The sequence below is a fragment of the Lytechinus variegatus genome, chromosome 3, assembly GCF_018143015.1.
Source record: "Lytechinus variegatus isolate NC3 chromosome 3, Lvar_3.0, whole genome shotgun sequence".
NCBI classification, from domain to species: Eukaryota; Metazoa; Echinodermata; class Echinoidea; order Temnopleuroida; family Toxopneustidae; genus Lytechinus; species Lytechinus variegatus.
Genome location: NC_054742.1, coordinates 43,912,425 through 43,930,274, shown reverse-complemented (window position 1 = coordinate 43,930,274; position 17,850 = coordinate 43,912,425). Strand labels below are relative to the sequence as shown.

At 35.6% G+C, this 17,850-nt stretch overlaps 1 long non-coding RNA gene across 2 annotated transcripts; it reads left to right on the top strand.

Annotated features, from left to right (window-relative positions):
* The first annotated feature begins 6,438 nt into the window (after positions 1-6,438).
* Positions 6,439-15,663, top strand: LOC121411113. Of its 2 annotated transcripts, XR_005969424.1 has the most exons (5): positions 6,439-6,635; positions 9,985-10,051; positions 10,816-10,888; positions 11,482-11,517; positions 14,220-15,663. It is a non-coding gene; the product is annotated as an uncharacterized LOC121411113 (long non-coding RNA). The 2 variants fall into 2 exon arrangements; XR_005969423.1 differs by lacking the exon at positions 11,482-11,517.
* Positions 15,664-17,850: the final 2,187 nt, after the last annotated feature.

Sequence of the window (17,850 nt, the reverse complement as noted above, 5' to 3'; positions counted from 1 at the left end):
GAATTTGAAATCACTCACTCTATTTACAAAGCACGTTCTTGACCCGACCTAGATAATGAGCGTCTGACGTCAGCGCAAGTGCGCGTATTTCATGACGTCACAATTAGGCTGCATCAAAACAAACCAGACAATGACCCTTGTGTCGACCTATATTTTACACCTCCGTGACGTCACAATAGAAAAGTTTCAAAATCCCGTACCTGTCGATGCGTCCTGCATGGTGCTTCTTCCTGGCCTTGTAAAGTTAGTCATGTTTAAAATTCCCAAAATATATCTAAAACTTTATATCGAATCTGAATCATAGTACAAAACTACGTTTATTTTGTTGAAAATACACATTTGCCAGGGATGGTGCCAGGAAGGGGGGGGGGGGTATATAGGGGCGACAACCTCTACAAGTTTCATGTAGTGAAACAAAATAGAAGGTAGGCCTATAGATAAAATGGTAAAAAGAGCAACAGGTCGTGTTCTTTTCTAATATCCCCTGTGATTCATTTACTAGTAGAGGAAAAAGGTAGGTCATTCTGCCCCACACTCTAAAACCAGGTTACCAATATTTAATAAATCGGGAAAATGTGTGCTTCCTGAGTAAATTGGTAACAAATACTTCATAAATTTAACGCAATGTTGCGTTTAAATTTACCCTTTTAACTTGCATTTTGCCCAATATGGGGAAAATTGCACAGCAAACATGCTTGTTCCCTTTTTAAAAAATATTAGGTATTTTTTACTCTTTTTAGAGTGCACCCCAAATAAAAATACCCTTTCGCTGGCCTACTCATTTCAGATATAAATGCATAATCAAATAACCCTTTCGGGCTCCTGATGAAAATCCATTCATTTGAAAATTATCTGAATTTTAAAAAAAAATCAATTTATTACGATTGACTTAGTCCGATATCGGACTTGAAGCTTCTATATTATACTGTATTGTCAAATTTATCTGTATGGCACAGAAGGCCTTAAATGCGGGTTGTTCTATGGTTGTGAAATAAGGACTTCTTTTATTTGGTTATCTCAGCTACCTACTTATGTAATCACTGCACGGACTTGTGATGATGTCTTAATTCAAGATATATTCTATAGCATGCAGTCAGCTGTGAAGAATTATTGCTTAAAGAAAAATGAATATAAAGGCAAGAAGGGTGGTCCTACTACTATAAACAAAACCATCACCATAACAGTTCTATCCAAAACAACAATAAAGACAATTCTATAAACTCTCTGCATTTACCTGATTTGTAACTGTCTTATTTGCAAGCTTTCGGAAGAGAATAGGTTCGTATTCTTATCGAAGTCTTAAAGATGGGCAGATTTTCTGTTGTTGATTTCTATTCATAATGTACAGCTCCCTCGTCCAGGGACAGTGGCGTATCTACGGGGGCACCTGCCCCCCTCCCATCCTCTGCCACCCCCCATGAAAAAAAACGGGAGAAAGTGACAAAAGAGGGATAAAGAGAAACTCAGCAGGGAAAGAATAAATTATTGTAAAGATTATTATATTGCTCTTTATGAAACATAGTTTGCTTAGGGCATTTGTTTTCATTATTCCTGGTGCTCGCATTGTCTGATTAATGAGATATATAATCCTGATGTACTTAAGCATCCCGTTTTTAATCAAATATACAACAAATATAATTTATCCGCACTATTCTTTTCATGACTACTTTAAGTAATTGCTATAAAACATTTCCAGTCCGTGCTTACGTTCGCATTAGTGGATTGGTGAGATATGTCTACTCTACATGCATTCCTAAAACCAGTTATCAAAATGTCCCCTTTTCCAGTCTGATTTTCAAAAATTCTCTGTCGCGCTTCGCGCTCGCAACATTTGGTAAGTGAAATAAAGCACGCCTTAGAATATAGAATTCTCCAGGTCTGAATTCCAATTTTTTTTAGCTCGCGCTTCCCACTCGCATAATTTGATTAGTGAGATGTGTATCATGTTCATGATTACAATGACTAAAAAGAGCTTCATGTGTTTAAGTGTAATTCTAATTTAAAAAAAGTCAGCAAGCGCTTGGAGCATTAGATGACTATGGTAAGATGTGTATCTTCATGAATTCCTAAAAAAACTAGTCCTTAAAATGTCCATGTTTGGTGTTAAAATATACACAAAAAAATCAGCTCGCGCATCGCGCTCGCATTATTTGACTAGTGAGATTATCAGAAATGCCACAGTTCTTAAAATGTGATATTAGGTCAGTACCTGGCTATTGAGAGCGCTAATCACGGTATTAAAGTGACTCAATTTTTTTTTGTGCCCCTCAATGCCGTGACCCACGGTACTCACCTTTTCAGGGGCGTAACTTGTCAGAGTTTCTACAATAAAACTCAAACAATTTTGACCTATGTATACGTAGCTCAAGCATTATCAAGAAAAACACGAGAGGTAAAGCATGAAAAGGAGTGGAATCAAGCCATCGTTTACAAACATTGTGAGAACCTGCCTGCACCTATTTTTCATGAGTATATTTATCATAATCAAAAGATGCTGTACACGTCTGTACATTTAAAAAGATGACAAAATTATACTTGTAAAAATATTATATGTAATCCCATTTAATGTGCATGTTGTTCGTGTTCTCTTTTCCAGCTTACATTCACAGTGTTACCGCTTTCATATAGAAGCATCTCCTCCTTTGATTTCCAAACAGTGAAAAAGAAAGAACATGAGAAGGAGAAGTGAGAAGATACAGAAATAATACGTCTATGAAAACTGAGAAATAGATATATCTACGCATTTGGGTCGTCTTGCACAACTCCCATCAAACATCAGGGCGGTGCTCCTGTTTGCATCCCTGTGGGTGTGGGTGTGAGTAAAAGAGGGGGGAGTATAAGAGGGAATAGAGAGGGAGAGAGAGACAGAGGGGAGGGGGGGGGGAGAGGGTGAGACGTGGGGAGAGGGTGAGAGCATTTTTTCAAGTGAAATCACTACACTTACACCTTTGTTGTGTTTGTACCCTCCGTTAATTTCAAAATAACAAATGAAGATTATCCTATACTGTCATTTTTCTTTAGTTATAAAACAAGCTTAATGAGAGCAAATTAACCTTTGATTTATATACAATCATGATGATCTATAATACAATAGGCATCGGCTTATCACTCTCAGAGTGATGTATGAGGGCGTTTAATTTTCAGGAGAAAATTTCAACATCAATCATCAACATGGTAATTATTTTCGGAATAACTTTGAATCTCCATTGCTAGTAAACAATAAACAATTTGATGCCATTATTTTGCGCCTATCAAATGCGACATGAGAAGAGCGGAGTCTTATCATGCATGAATTTAGATTAAGTAGAAACCCATCATGAAATTCTTCAGTATTAACTACCACCACCCCCCCCCCCCCCCTCTTTCACCTCAGTCATTAAACCTTGTTTGGGGCACTTGCTCCTGAGGCTTGCCCTGAGATAAAGTGGTATAGGCCAAATATGTTATTATTCGAATGCACGTTTGAACGCATAGTGCTTTGTAGATTATTAAATTACAAAAACTATATTGGCCTGAATGGAATCATTGTAAAACACACCATAATCACAATACATACATAATTTTGACAGTGGCCGATATACACTGCTTAAATTGTGTTCCATTTTCTCTACTCAATATCAGTCAGTCGTACAATTGACTGAGATTGAATAGAGACAATGGAACACATAATCAGTGTATAATAGCCACGATCCTAATTGAATTATGATATGTATTGTGATTATGGCTTGTTTTATAATGATTCCATTCAGGCCAATAAAGTTTGTGTATATAATATAGTAATCTAAAAAGCAGAAAAAACATGGTTATTGGTTGCTATCTAGTCTTATATCTTAAAAAAATGAGATTAACTTGACAATTTTAGAATGTTTATTTCATACAAATATATTTTTTACAAAATGCCCTCAGAAAAACATCAGAATTCTGAAGCTGCCAGGGGCTTTACTCCCTGGACCCCACCCGACGCGGGCTTCGCGCTACGCAAAGAATAACAAAAATGAAAAAAAAGGAAGACGAGAAAAATTAGAGCAAGATAAAAAAAAGAGAAGAAATTTGATACAATAGGGGGGGGGATGATGTACAAGAAGATAATCTGCTCACGAGGATAGGATAACATGGAGCTTTGAATATGCACAATTATTTGGCTCGCGAATCGAATTTTCATCCTGTCCTTGCTTACAAAAAAATTACATTCTCTTCATGAATTACAATAAACAAAAAATTGAATTCAGCGTTTCCTTTTCAATTTAGTATCACTTATTTGCATCTGGCTCCTCACACTGGCATAAAAATGTTTAGTTGGATATCCATCATTTCCATGATTACTGAATGTGCTAAGAATGTCTATATTTTTTGTCAGAATATAAAAAAAAATCGCTTGAGTTTCGCGCATGTATAAAATGTTTAGTTAGATACCGTACCTTTGCATGATTACCAAAAGTCAGAATATAAACATGTTTAGCTCGCGTTTCGCGCTCGCATAAAACGTTCAAGTAGTTTTATAACCATCCTTATTCATGATTACCAAAAATGCTTAGAATGTTCAAGTTTTAGGTCATAATATCATTTTTTTTTTCATCTCGTGCTTCGCGCTAGCATGAAATGTTTAGATAGATACCCATCCTAGCTGTTCAGGGTCACAAAAAGTGCTAAGAACGACAAGTTTTTGGGTCGGAATATCAAAAATTTTCAGCCCGCGCTTCCCGCTTTGTTTTGTAGTTAGATACTCATCTTGTTCATTAGCCATTCTTCATTCACTATTCCTCTCTTTCCCGCTCTCTCCATTCTCAAATATCTTTCCCATTTATTTCCTTTTCCTCCCTCATTCTTTATGTTTTCTTTATCTTTTCTTGGACATCAGTCGTCATATTATCATCGTCAAAATATCTATCCGAATGATTCCAATGTTGATTGTGTATACACGTAATTGTATATGCGTGTATATATGTATATATGTATATTGTGTATATATATGTATATGTGCCTATGTATATAATCATGTGTATGTATCTCTGTATATAAATATATATATAAGTCGCCTGCATGCTTATCAATCCCTTCTATTATTTATGTCATGAAGCATTTACTATTTATAAGTAGACGTATATAAGTTCTCTTTTTGACGAAATACTATTGTGTTTTTGTTTATCTGCTTATATTCCTTGAATTGTATATTTTGTTTTGTATTATTTTGTACTTCTTGTTTTGAACAAAATATTGGCGAATGTCAGTGACGTTCTAATACATTCAATTCAATTCAATCATTACCAAAAGTGCTTAGAATGGCCAAATATATTTTTTTTCAGCTCGCATGAATTGTCTGTTACATGACATTCCCATCCTGTTCATGGCTACAAATGTGCCTAGAATGTCCAGTTTTGGATTTGGAATATCAAAAATTTTCAGCTCGCGCTACGCGGTGGCATAAAATGATTAGTACCCGTCTGGCTCATGATCACCAAAACTGTTCTAGAAATGCCCCAATTTTAGGTCAGAACTAGAAAATTTTCAGCTCGCGATTCATGCATCAATATTGTTGTTTAAAAAGATACCCATCCTGTTCATGGTTTTAAAAAGATAGCTGGAATGTTCAGTTTCGTGTCGAGTCGGAAAATCAAAAATTTTAAGCTCGCGCTAAGCGCTCGCATAAAATGTTGATTTAGATACCCATCGTGTTTATGGTTCATTTTCATGGGGGAGCCGCCATTTTTCGAAAAGTACACAGGGACACCAAAATCAGAACCCTGAACACAAGCCTACCTTATCAGATATAAAAAAAACTAAGATGTTTTTAAAATTTAAGACTTAAGTGGGGCTACCCCCTGAACAAAAAAAATAAAAGTTGGGTTTTAGCAGCCGGCTGGGAAAAATACCCCCCTAAATTTTGATGCCTCCGCCGCAAATGCTTTCTACTAAAAAATAACCAGCTGAAAAGCTGAGAAATTGACCGTGAGAGGGTACGTGGGTCATTTACTACAGACTCTGAGTATAAATTAAATTGAGCTTTATGTGTATGATTGGCATCTCTGTATCGTGCCTAATACTTATTATATTTTTTATTTGTTCACTTTAGATTTTAGAAGAGAAACTTTCAATTGGATACAGGTCGGGATTCTTATTTTATCTTTTTTTTTAAATAAGGCCGGTATATCTTCTTTTTTATTTCTATAAAATATTTTAATTTTATACTAACAAATAGCCTTGTTTTTGTTATGTTACCAAGACTGTAAAACATTTCTGTTTATTTTAATGTAGGATAAAAGAGCGCAGTTGGTGAAATGCCAATTGCTCATAGGCAAAGGTGCCGTGGCCGGGGATCGAACCCAGACTTTTGGTGTATTATAATAGACCACAGACATGTCACACAATCAGCATCTTGCCAGGGACTTACTATATTTTAGTAATCCACGTCTGTCTTTTAAGTGCAGCGCGGCGCCCTCTGTGTTGTCAGACTTCTAGCATTGCCGCCGCCATGTTTACGTTACTTCTCGTTGCATCTGTTTGACACACAAGAAAAGATCACAGTCAGACCATTAAAGTGAACAAAATACGCTCTTTACTGACCAGTTATGGTGATGAAATGATCTTAAGCTTATGCCTGACATACAGCACGAAGACGTCAACATATTCAACTGGATGTATGTATACTAATAATTCAGAATTCCAACCTATTCGCGGTGTAGCTTTAGCAGCTAGCTAGCTGCGTCGTAAACGGGCGCGGGCAGCTCGCAGGGAGGCGACTCGACTCTAGCTCTAGCCTCTGCTCACGCGCCGGCGGGCCCGCAAGTCCAGGCACCGGCAGCTGGCTCTGGCTCTGCGGCTGGAGGCCGAGGTCAAGGATTAAGACCCCTGAGGCCTGAATCTGGTACAAAAATGTAACAAACATAAAAAAGGGCCAAATCGTGGTCTTGGGAACCACTCGTAGATTTGTGTACGCGCACTTGTGTACAAAGTGAATGGAGGTGGAAATAGGGAACCGTGCGTGTGACTGAATAAAGCGCTGCTGTATGAACTTATGAAGTGAACGGTGGTTCCCTATATCACGATAATGCCAAAAAGACCAGCAAAGTTAATGGGGGAACGCTACTGGTCCTGCTGGTTCTGTGAATGAGTGTGTCACAACGAACAATTGTCCATAGACTGTGTACAACGGATAGATCGTCTCTGCACAGCGATTCGAAGACCGCTGATTGGTCAATCGCGCAGATCACGTCATGACCACGTGGTCCCAAAAATAATTCCTTCGGACTGCGTGCGGAAGTATCGATAGCGATAACGATATCCGGTCACGTTGTGTACGCCGTAAATAGTTTTGGTTCGTGATCGGATCGCTCCGGTATCGATCGAAAATTATCGAAACTCTGCAATTTTATGCATATTCAGGCGACGCTCCGAAACCCGGAAGCCAATTGACTTTGTGCACGTTGCGATAGACTCTACAAATTCCAACGAACACGATGGCATATAGACGCTAATTCGTAAGATTTTGACGGAAAAGCAAGAAGTAATCGAAATTTGCTTACCTGTGCAGTATCGGTGAGAAAATAGATCCTCCGAGAATACCTTTCATAATTCATATAAAATACGGGAAAGTGAAATTCTAGGTCGATTTTGGTACGAGGTGATAGAGAATTGCACACTTGTTTTGGTGAAATTCTGTGTGGGGAAATAAAAGGCTTGCACTGCGCATGCTTACTATATTTTCATTCATAAATTGGTTCTCGGCAAGGGCTGGATGACGTCATGTAATAAGCAAAACTGTACACGACCGCTACGTTCACGCTCCGCTATCCGTTGTACACAATTGTTCGTTGTGTGTGTAGGCCTAGGCCTACACTAGACAGCTGGCAGCCGTCTGTTTCGAGGAGTTTTTTAACATTTTTTTTTTATTTCTCGTACACAGACGGCTCGCTATCGTGCAGCCACCATTAGGGGACTTGCAATGCAAAATCCCCCCGTCGGGGCTTTTCAATTTTTGTCTTTAATGAATAAAAATTTCGAAAATTATAGTGACCAGAGTGCAAATTTACATTCCCTCTTGGCATCAATTGCCAAAAAAACGGAGAAAAATGAAGTTAAAAGGAACAAAAACAGTGACTTACCTCGGCTGTCGCGCAAATTCACTTCCCCGTTTTATCCGATCTTAAGTACATAAACATATGGCCATTTAGTCCCTGTACAGATCGCGCTAGAACTTCGGTCTCTGTATTTGGTGAGTGAAGCCAACGAAGTTCAGCTGAACAACCAACAAAACAGAGACCGAAGCTTTTGGTCTAGGCCTACACAAGAATTCAAAATTGTCAAAGAAAGATTGATCAGGGCCAGCCTCAAACTTTCATGACTTTGAAAGTAGGTATGTTGCAAAATAATAAATCTCAGAAATAAGGTGTTTTCTTCATGGCATCATTTAGGGCTCATCAAGACCTTTCATTTAACACCTCATTTATCTCAATAGCCCCAGAAATAAGAAAGTTATTGTAGTTTTAAGGTCATATAAATCGCCTATTCAATTCTTATGTATTCCTTTGTTTTTTGAAGCCAAAAGTTGTGATCTTAAATGGGACCAAGGTGCACTAATAGAAAATGGCAATGCGCATGCATTTACATATGGAAGTGCCTCAAAACACTCCCAAAAATAACAGACGCTGCCGAAACAGGGACATAAAAAAACACACTTGGCGTCAGTAGATTTCATTAAAATTTCACCACAATATAGTTAAAATGTTGCTCTATCGGTATGAATACCTTTTAAAGTGGTATGAAACCTGTAAATGTGAATAGCAAGAGGTTGAAAGCAAGGCCAAAGTTCCAGTAGCACACAGAGTCCCAAGATCGCCGAATGATTTTTTTTTTCAAGTCTAGAGAGCTGCTGTAAACATTCAACTACGTAAAAACAATGATGCCATTGGCAATAACCTTTCCTTGCACATGCAAAAACAATACAAAGCAATGCCCCCACAGTCGCCCTGCAATTCTAGCCAGCACACTCAATGCCTCATTCAGAATGCACCTAGAGGGCGCTTTTGCAACATACCTAGTCACTTTGCCAACATTAATTCCAGTCGAGTGCCCAAAATTATCTTGAATATGAAATTTGTCACCCTGGGGCCTTGCCCACTCGGTCATGCTAGTGTGAGGTTTGTGCCCAATTTTGAATTTTGGGCTCTGATTTCATGAATTTATGCCATACGTCATCAAATGCGCATGCGCATTGTTCTTTTGTCGGAGACGTCCAGAGATGGATTTAAAATAAAAGTAATGCCAGATTGCCAGTATTAATTGATAATTTCATATGAACATAACATACTTTGCTGACATCGTCAATATTTTTAGTATGGCCATACAATCTTATTAATCGTAATTATTTAACATCCAATAATAATTTATATGAATTTAGACCTCGATCCGAAACATATTTATTTTGATCGCATGCTGCTGTGTTTGAAATAAAAAATGGATTATCATTAAGATTAATTCTCGAACATCGTCATAACTCATATTCCACAATCTTTTCTCACAATCGTTATATTAGCATTGAATACCAATTCAAATGACCATCAAGAGAAAATTAGGTATTTATTCCCATCAATTTGGAATGTTAATATTGGAATGTCAGATTATACCAAAGTATAATTACATAATATTGACTAGCCTCGATGGAAACATGAAATATATTTCCCTCAATAGAACCACTGACATACATGTAGAGTTGACTGGCTGGAGGCACCTCCAACCAAGGCTTGGTAAAGTAAGGATTGTCATTTTTTCTGTGCTTGCCTTGGGTTAGAATGATTTTTCTTCCAAAAATAACCTATGAAAGGATGGCACTTCATCTTACTACTGTAATTCTAGTGGCAGAATAATAATGCGTTTGTAAAATACAGTTTAAAGAAGATAAATGAATGCTCAAACTCTTAGTACATATGTATTTCCATTGAAGTTTTCTATAAATGGGGTAATTTGTTTTGTCTTTACTGTATATTACAGGAATTAAACTGTCATGGCCAGCAGACTGCGTGAAAAGAAAGGCAGTTCATCCATACCTGTAACTAAGGTGAGAATTGTCAGTTTCTCCAGTGCTAGGTTGTTAAAGGTTAAGACTACCTAAACGTTGATTGAAATTTGCTGTAAAATTAGAAAGTTTGTGGGATAATAAAATTTTACTTGCTTGCACAAGACAGTGATATGCACATCATGGGCAATCTGCCAGTTAGGAACCCAATGATGTTAAAACTTTTTTTGTTAACCTAGTATTTAGATTCTTTCCTTTAATAATTTTAAACTTGGTTGCTTTCATGGAAAATGTAGAAATATAATTTAGTATGATTCATTTGATAGCAAATAAATTGTCAAATTTAATTGGTCGATGAAACATACATAGCATCTTTGTCACAAATACATGTATCTGTACATGATATTGTTACTTTAAATAAAAGTTAGACATAACTATCACTGCCCAAACACTTAGTCTTAATAAATTATGTTTTGTTTAGATGTATATATTACAGTCTTTCCAAATTAAGAGGGGTATGCAGGACAAGAAGAAATCAAGGGAATGGGCATCATTATTTCTTAATCCTCAGCAACATGTAAGAGGCAAATTCTAAATTGAAATAAATGTGGAATTCATGTATAATAAGTAAATGATGACTTAGATTTTTACAATATCCAATCTAAGTTAGGGCAGATTCTGGGTCTTTTGGTATGGTTCTGCATCGTGTTCATGGAAATGTTAGCAGGGGATGTTGTTCTAAATGGCATGCAGTCAAGTTTGGTCAATAAGTAGACCTACATATTTTTTTATTCTTTCATGAACAGTCTGGAGAGTCCTTGCAGAATAAGAATGAGGAAAGCAATCAGAAGAGTGACTCAGGAACAGAGCTTGTAAAAGGTAATACCACTTAAAAGAGTTTGCCATGGTGCACCTTTTATTCATTTTGTTTCATATTCAGTTCTTTCCAGAGCAGCCTGAAGAATGTTCTTTTGAAGATGGAGGAACCGTGATTTGGAGCTTTTCTGATGGAGATGGCAGTCGCATGTATTGAAATGCACTTTTACATCTCTAAATTCTTGTGATAAAATGTATCAAGTGGAATTGTAAGAGGACATGACATAGTGTTCAAAAGAGTAAAGTTTGGGAATGCAGACTTCTGTACATCAACTCAGAAAAAAAAAATCTTATTAGCTCGCATTCAATTGAAAGATTATAATTTGTATCAGCATACTCGTTTTTATATCAAGTAATTCCATTCAGGCAACTTTTTGGCTTTGCTTGTGGTATTTCTGTTACCATATGATGCATATTTAATAACGGAACACATTGTGAAAAGCATACATTGCTTCTGGAATTGGAACCAATGAACCCTTTCCACAATTTGCCTGCTAGAAGTGGCATCTTGCAACGAGTGAAGAATAGGGAATGTGTTCTTGATACATGCCCTAAATTTGAGTAGAATAATGACCAAGATGCTGTGTCTTTCATAGGATCCTATTGTGAGGATGATGGGAGTTTGATCCAGGGTCAGTATTCATTTCAACGATATTATTAAGTCCCATTTCACACGTACGTCTGCTATACAGTGTGCCTTCTGTTCCAGCTTTTAAAGAAAATCTTTTTCATCTTTCACTGCCTGTATGCATGCTTATATTAAACCAAAGAATTTTCCTGGAAACCCTGTCACATACTGACTGCTGCCAGCATTGCCTTCTGCCCCAGTCAAACATTTTTTTTTTGGGGGGGATCAGCCATCATATAATTTATAAACCTTAACTGAATGAAATAAGAAATGCATGCCTTCCCTTTTTTAAAGAGGGTTTTGTTAGTTGGCAGTACATGTATGTGACCTGTGTATGATCTTACATTGTACCTTGATCCTTAACATGTAGGTTGTATTGCATGCTCTGTCCCCACTCTACCTTGCATTTTATAACGATTAAATAAGGCATGTACATATTGATGTTAGCCATTTATATTAATTTATAAGTGAGGGTTTGTCATTAAGGGCCAAGTCCACTCCAACAGCTTTTTGATTTCAAGAAGGAGACAAAAAATAGACAAAGCACTGAAAATTCATCAAATCGGAGGAACAAACAGAAAGTTCTGGCCTTTTAAAATTTTGCTTATTTTCAGAAAATGGTTACATGGACACCCTCTTCATTATTATGCAAGAAAGGTAGCTGATAATATGAAATAGCCACTATTTCTCTTGCACATCTTTCTATGAAATGCATTATTTCATTTATTATACTATAGATTTGATGATTTTTGAGGGTTTCTAAATTATAATAGTGAATTATTATTATGAATAGTGAATTCCATGAGCAATGAAACAAAATCCTATATTATTTGAGAAGATTATTATTTTTTTATAGAACTACTTTTTAGATGCATGGCATCATTTGTTCCCTGATTTACTTTAGTGCTTTGTAGAAATAATAAAAACCTAAAATTATATCTTTCTTATTTTAATGATATTCTTTGTGTTTATTGAAATCTCTTTTTTCCCCTTGTGATGGACTTGGCCTTCAAAGATGGATATTTTCATATAAAACTTCTCTTGCAGGAGTTGGATACCCAAACCTAATCTATGTCAAATTTCTTTGTCAGAGTAAAAATTTTACTGAAATATACATGTACACGTACATTGTCGACCAAAGAAATGATGCTGAATAGTGGCCAGTATTTTCACCAAATATAAGTGTGCATGACTTGGCTCAAGTGTTCTTGATATTTTATACATGTATTGTACTTGCTATCTAGACTCATTGCTGTTGTATTTAGCAATAAAAGTTCTACCATTTTCAGGAATACCAAGTGTCCTGAAATTTGAACAAGGAGATCTGATTAATCATGGATAATAAATGTCATAAACAGTTACAATATATTCTAAGATTTTAGTCAATCTCTTTATATTTTCAGGGTGCAGGTTGCATAAATTTCACAAAATTTTGCAAAATTGATGAACATAATAGTGATTTAGGTCATGTACATGTAAGCAATAGTGAAATAAAAAACAAAGAAATACATGTACATGTAAAAGTTTACTATCAAATGTCTGCTTGCAGGGAATGATTGTCCATCTTATGCAATGAACTTCATGTACATGTAACAAGTAACCCATGGCATGATCTGCATGAAATATCTGCACAAAGCTTATTGAATGTGAGAAATGTATCAGTGTATCACCAATGGTTTAGCTCTTCAAACTTACATTGGAAGAATTGTTTACTATTAAAATTGTATTTTATACTATGGTAGTAATCAATGCAATGTAGTATAAAGCACGGCTCACAATCTACGATCATTGCAATCCAAATTTCAAAGAAATTGTGATAACATTTAATATGGACATTCCAACTAATAAAATTTTACGGATCAGAGTTCAGAATAGTGGTAGGCTTACTCAAATCAAATTTCAGTCCAGTTCGATCCTCCCTGAATAAAAAGAAATTCAATTCCAAATTGTAATGACGTCATCATTGGCTGCGACTTGAAGCCAATTTGGACTTAAGAAATCGGACCACAGGGCTTGTAGCAAAGTAAAAATATGATTTTAGTATTTCTAACGTTATGCCAAACTTTAAATTAAAATAATTTTACACACACTTCTTGGAACTTTCATATTTAATGCAAAATGCGATTTCTTGAAAAATCGTATGGCATCTGATCGCACAGTGTGAGACGGGCTTTAAAGTAAATCATGGTATACATGTAGGACATCAAACTGTCAACAGGTGTAAAAAAGTAAAGAAGGGTGGGAAAGGGGTCAGGTATATACATGTACATGTATGTTAACACATGTACATGTGTGAGTTTATTTAATTGTAGCCATTGATTACAAGTGCTCACTGGATAATGTTCAAGTCTGGTATCACACATTTGTCCATGCATTGGCTGAATTGATAAAATGTACAGTATATTTGTGAAGATTATCAATTGTGTACTGTGCATGTACATGTACTACATGAACTTGATGCGATGTCTGATTATTCTGGCAGCATCTGGAAGAATGTGTGTGTGTTTGGTGTTTGATTGATGATCATGTGAGTTGAGAAGCTCACTGAAGTACATGTATACAGTGTATGTAGGGTGTATTACAGTATTTATATGTTTTTTTTTATTTCTTTGTTATTTGTTTGGGAGGAAACTCAGGGAAGACAGGGAATTAATGTTCCTTGTCAATTTACCTGTCACCTTTTCATTTTCATTTTTGTGATTTCAGCAACACCAAGCAGTGCCACCAGGAATTCCTTTGCGTAATATTCTCAAGGTTGTCTGCCAATGTGTTACCCCCCAACTGTAGTGCGGGTGTTAGCTTTTTTTTTGCTGTTTATTTATATTTTTGTTATGCTGTATGGCATTTTGCATTGTGCTTCTTTTATTGAATTGAACCATATTATTGGGTGTTACTGACTTTCAAGTTAAAACTGAAAATCATAGGAAGAAACTTTATCGCTGTCATTTCATTTTAGCTTTTCATTCATCCACCCATTCTTACCCTGGCTAACTACTGTTTAAAAACACTCCTAGAACTAACCATGCATGCTCGTCCTGTTGATTATATTTGCAACATTTTTTTTTTTAAATACAGTTCATTCCTGGATGTGTTGAGGTCTCTCAGAAGTAAGAAAAATAACATCCACTTAAGTAGATTTATTGAGTATTGAATGCTTATAATGAGAGACAGTGATCTACATGTATGATGCATGCCTGAAAGAGATTCATCCCATAACAATCACTATCAACCTAACATTGTAATTAATGTTGTTTTAAAATTTGTGTTTGCACTACACTGAGATGTTCATGAAAAAAGTTAAAAACATATTTTGCATGAACTTGTTGGAGTTTGTCTTTGTAGTCTAATTTGCATTGACACTGGAGGTTGTTCTTTAGATTCAGGCTTTTCATTAAATAATTCATATAGGCATACACGTACCTATTACAGTTCTATTCCATTTTCATGTTTGTGAATTATATTTAATTTTCAGTCACTAATATGTTATAACATGCTACATGTAGTAAATTTGATTCTAATACTCTTAGGTATTAAGTGTACATGTAATGATTTATTTATGAATTTTGCAATAATTTGATTTCTTGATCTCTTGGCTAATTTGCTACACTATTTTGGTACTAATGTGGCAGGTTTAGGCTTGAATATATTTAACATGTAGTTCATGCTCAAGTTCTTGTCACACATTCAAAGATACAAATTCAGCTTTCATGCCTTTTCATTGACATTTTACCCTAGATTTAGCTGCTAGATCTTTCACACTAAAATTCATTGGTGATGCTATTGCAATGTAAACTGAGAGTATTTGGATAATTTGCTTTTTGACAGAGTTGTTCAGTCAGAGATTGAAATTGGAAAATTGGCAAAAAATGGCACCTCGCAAATACTGAACATGTACAGTACACTGATACATGTATGTCCCTCATGTAGAGTATGTACTTTGCATTGTTCAATGAATACAACGTATGCTTGAATTACAATCCCTGCATGTTAGTTTTGGCCGACAATGACAGTATCACAATATTTCTATTGGCACATGATCGTGGTAACACTCTTCATTGTAAAATACATTGTGTTAATTTCATACCTGTAGCTCCATGCTGTTTTACAATGTAGGTTTCATTATTGTAGATAATTCTAATATTCAACATTCAACATACCGGTAACTGAATTAATATAAGCCACAATATGCAAGAACAAGAGTAGATGTATTCACCGTAGATGTCTTGGGTAATTCAGATTACTAATGATTTATAATTGGTAAGTTCATACACACAAACGATTATACCAGTCAACCTTTGATTGGTATTATGCAATCATATTAATATCCATAATACATGTATTTTATTTCCAATTGGTCTATTGCCAATTCGTCCAATTACCAACCTGTCTACTATCATTTGGTCTACCATCAGTTTGTCCACTATCCTCATGGTCTAATTGCCATTTCGTCCACTCACCGTTTTGTCTAATAACCATTTGGTCCAATAGCCATTCAGTCCATATACCATTTGGTCTAATTTGACCAAGTGTTAATTGGACGAAATGAATGAAAAGAAAACAAGTATTAGACCAACTGGTTACTAGATGAACTGGTGACTAGACAAAGTAATTATTGGACTAAGTGGTTATTAGACCAATGGCTGTTGACTGAAATGTTGATGGACGGGATGGCATTAGACCAAATTAAGGTAGACCATGTGATGAGTGGACAAGTTGGCAAAAGATGAGTGGGTAATTTACGTACATGTGCACTGTATTTAATTCCATAAAATAACTAATTGAAATTTTCTGTAAATGTAAGGTATTATTTTTCCCTCTTATGTTTTTTTTTCTTTCTCTTTTCCATTGCTCATCATGAAATAGATACATGTATATCCAGTCATTAGAATATCTCTTGAATTTTGCAAATATTTCACACAATTTAAAATCTTGGTTGAATATTTTGATAAATATTCTGTGGCATGTATACTGTAATCATATTCAGGTGGATGGATAAAGAACTAGAATACAAAAGTTCTTGACTTCTTGAAGGAGTGATATTGAATATGTGTACATTATATAGATCTCTCACTGGATTTTGCTGTGGAAAATCTTAGAGGATATGATTTGTATAACATGCATTCACTGAGGTTAAAAAAAACTCATCTGGTACATGGAATTCTGGCCACTAACTCCCTTTTCAATTGAAGCAGTGGTGATGCTCTTCAGGTACATTTTCAAGTTCTTATAATATATCTTTGCACTGAAACCTGGTGTCTGAGAAAAAGAAAAACAGTGGATATTATGTAAACCTGTACTTTCAAAAAGTTGTTTTCCACCACTAAATTTAATCATATTGGTAGTTGATACAATGCTGAATGCATCATTCTCTTTAAAAGATGTTCTAAACTAAATGTTGCAATGTAAAGCTCAACATTTTGATGAGAAACTCAAAATACACCATCATGCCTTTTCTACCCCCCCCCCCCTCTGTCCCCAACTCTGGTATATTTTCCTGGTAAAAGTTATAGTATAGAATTTTTTTGTGTATGTATTCATACTCATAGTACCGTATATCAAAGAGGAATTACAATGTTAAAGGAAATGTTTGCTTATAGTATATCTAATGAGGCAGAAGCTGCACTTTGAAAAAAAAATCATATAGTCTTTCTTTCTCTGGTATTTCTGTTAAGATTTACATACATGAACACATGTCCTGTACTTATTTATTTTTCTTAAATTTGCTTCAGATTCATTTAAATCAGCTTACTAAACCTTACTTGTTTCAACCTCTTATGTACCATATATCAATTTTGATTTGATAATCTTATCTGAGCTGCTCTATTTTTATCTTCAAATTTCTATCACTTAATACATGGAGGTCTCTTAACAATATGTCTAACACTACATGTACATTGTAAAGAAAATGTAGGCACACTGTTGTTTTGATGGGGGGGGGGGGGGAATATGGTCTTTGCCCCGGGAACCAGAGGATGTAAATACTGGAAAACATGGAAATACAACTTACACGCTTAAAAAAATAGAAATCTTGATTTTTTATTCAAGAAAAAAAAAATCTTAATATGCCTTTATGGCCTGTGCCACTGATTTATGAATAAATCATCCCATTCACTTCCTATTTTGATTTTTTTCATCTACTACTGTATATTACACAATTATCAAGATTTCATTTCTGCTGCTGCTCTCTCTCTCTCTCTCGTTGCTTGGATACCTTCTTTTCATCACAGTAATTAATTTTCAATGCCACATCACAATTGCATTGGCCTATTGTAGGGATACATGTACATGTATATCAGACTACAATACTGCATTGATTTAAAGGCAATTTTTAGAATTC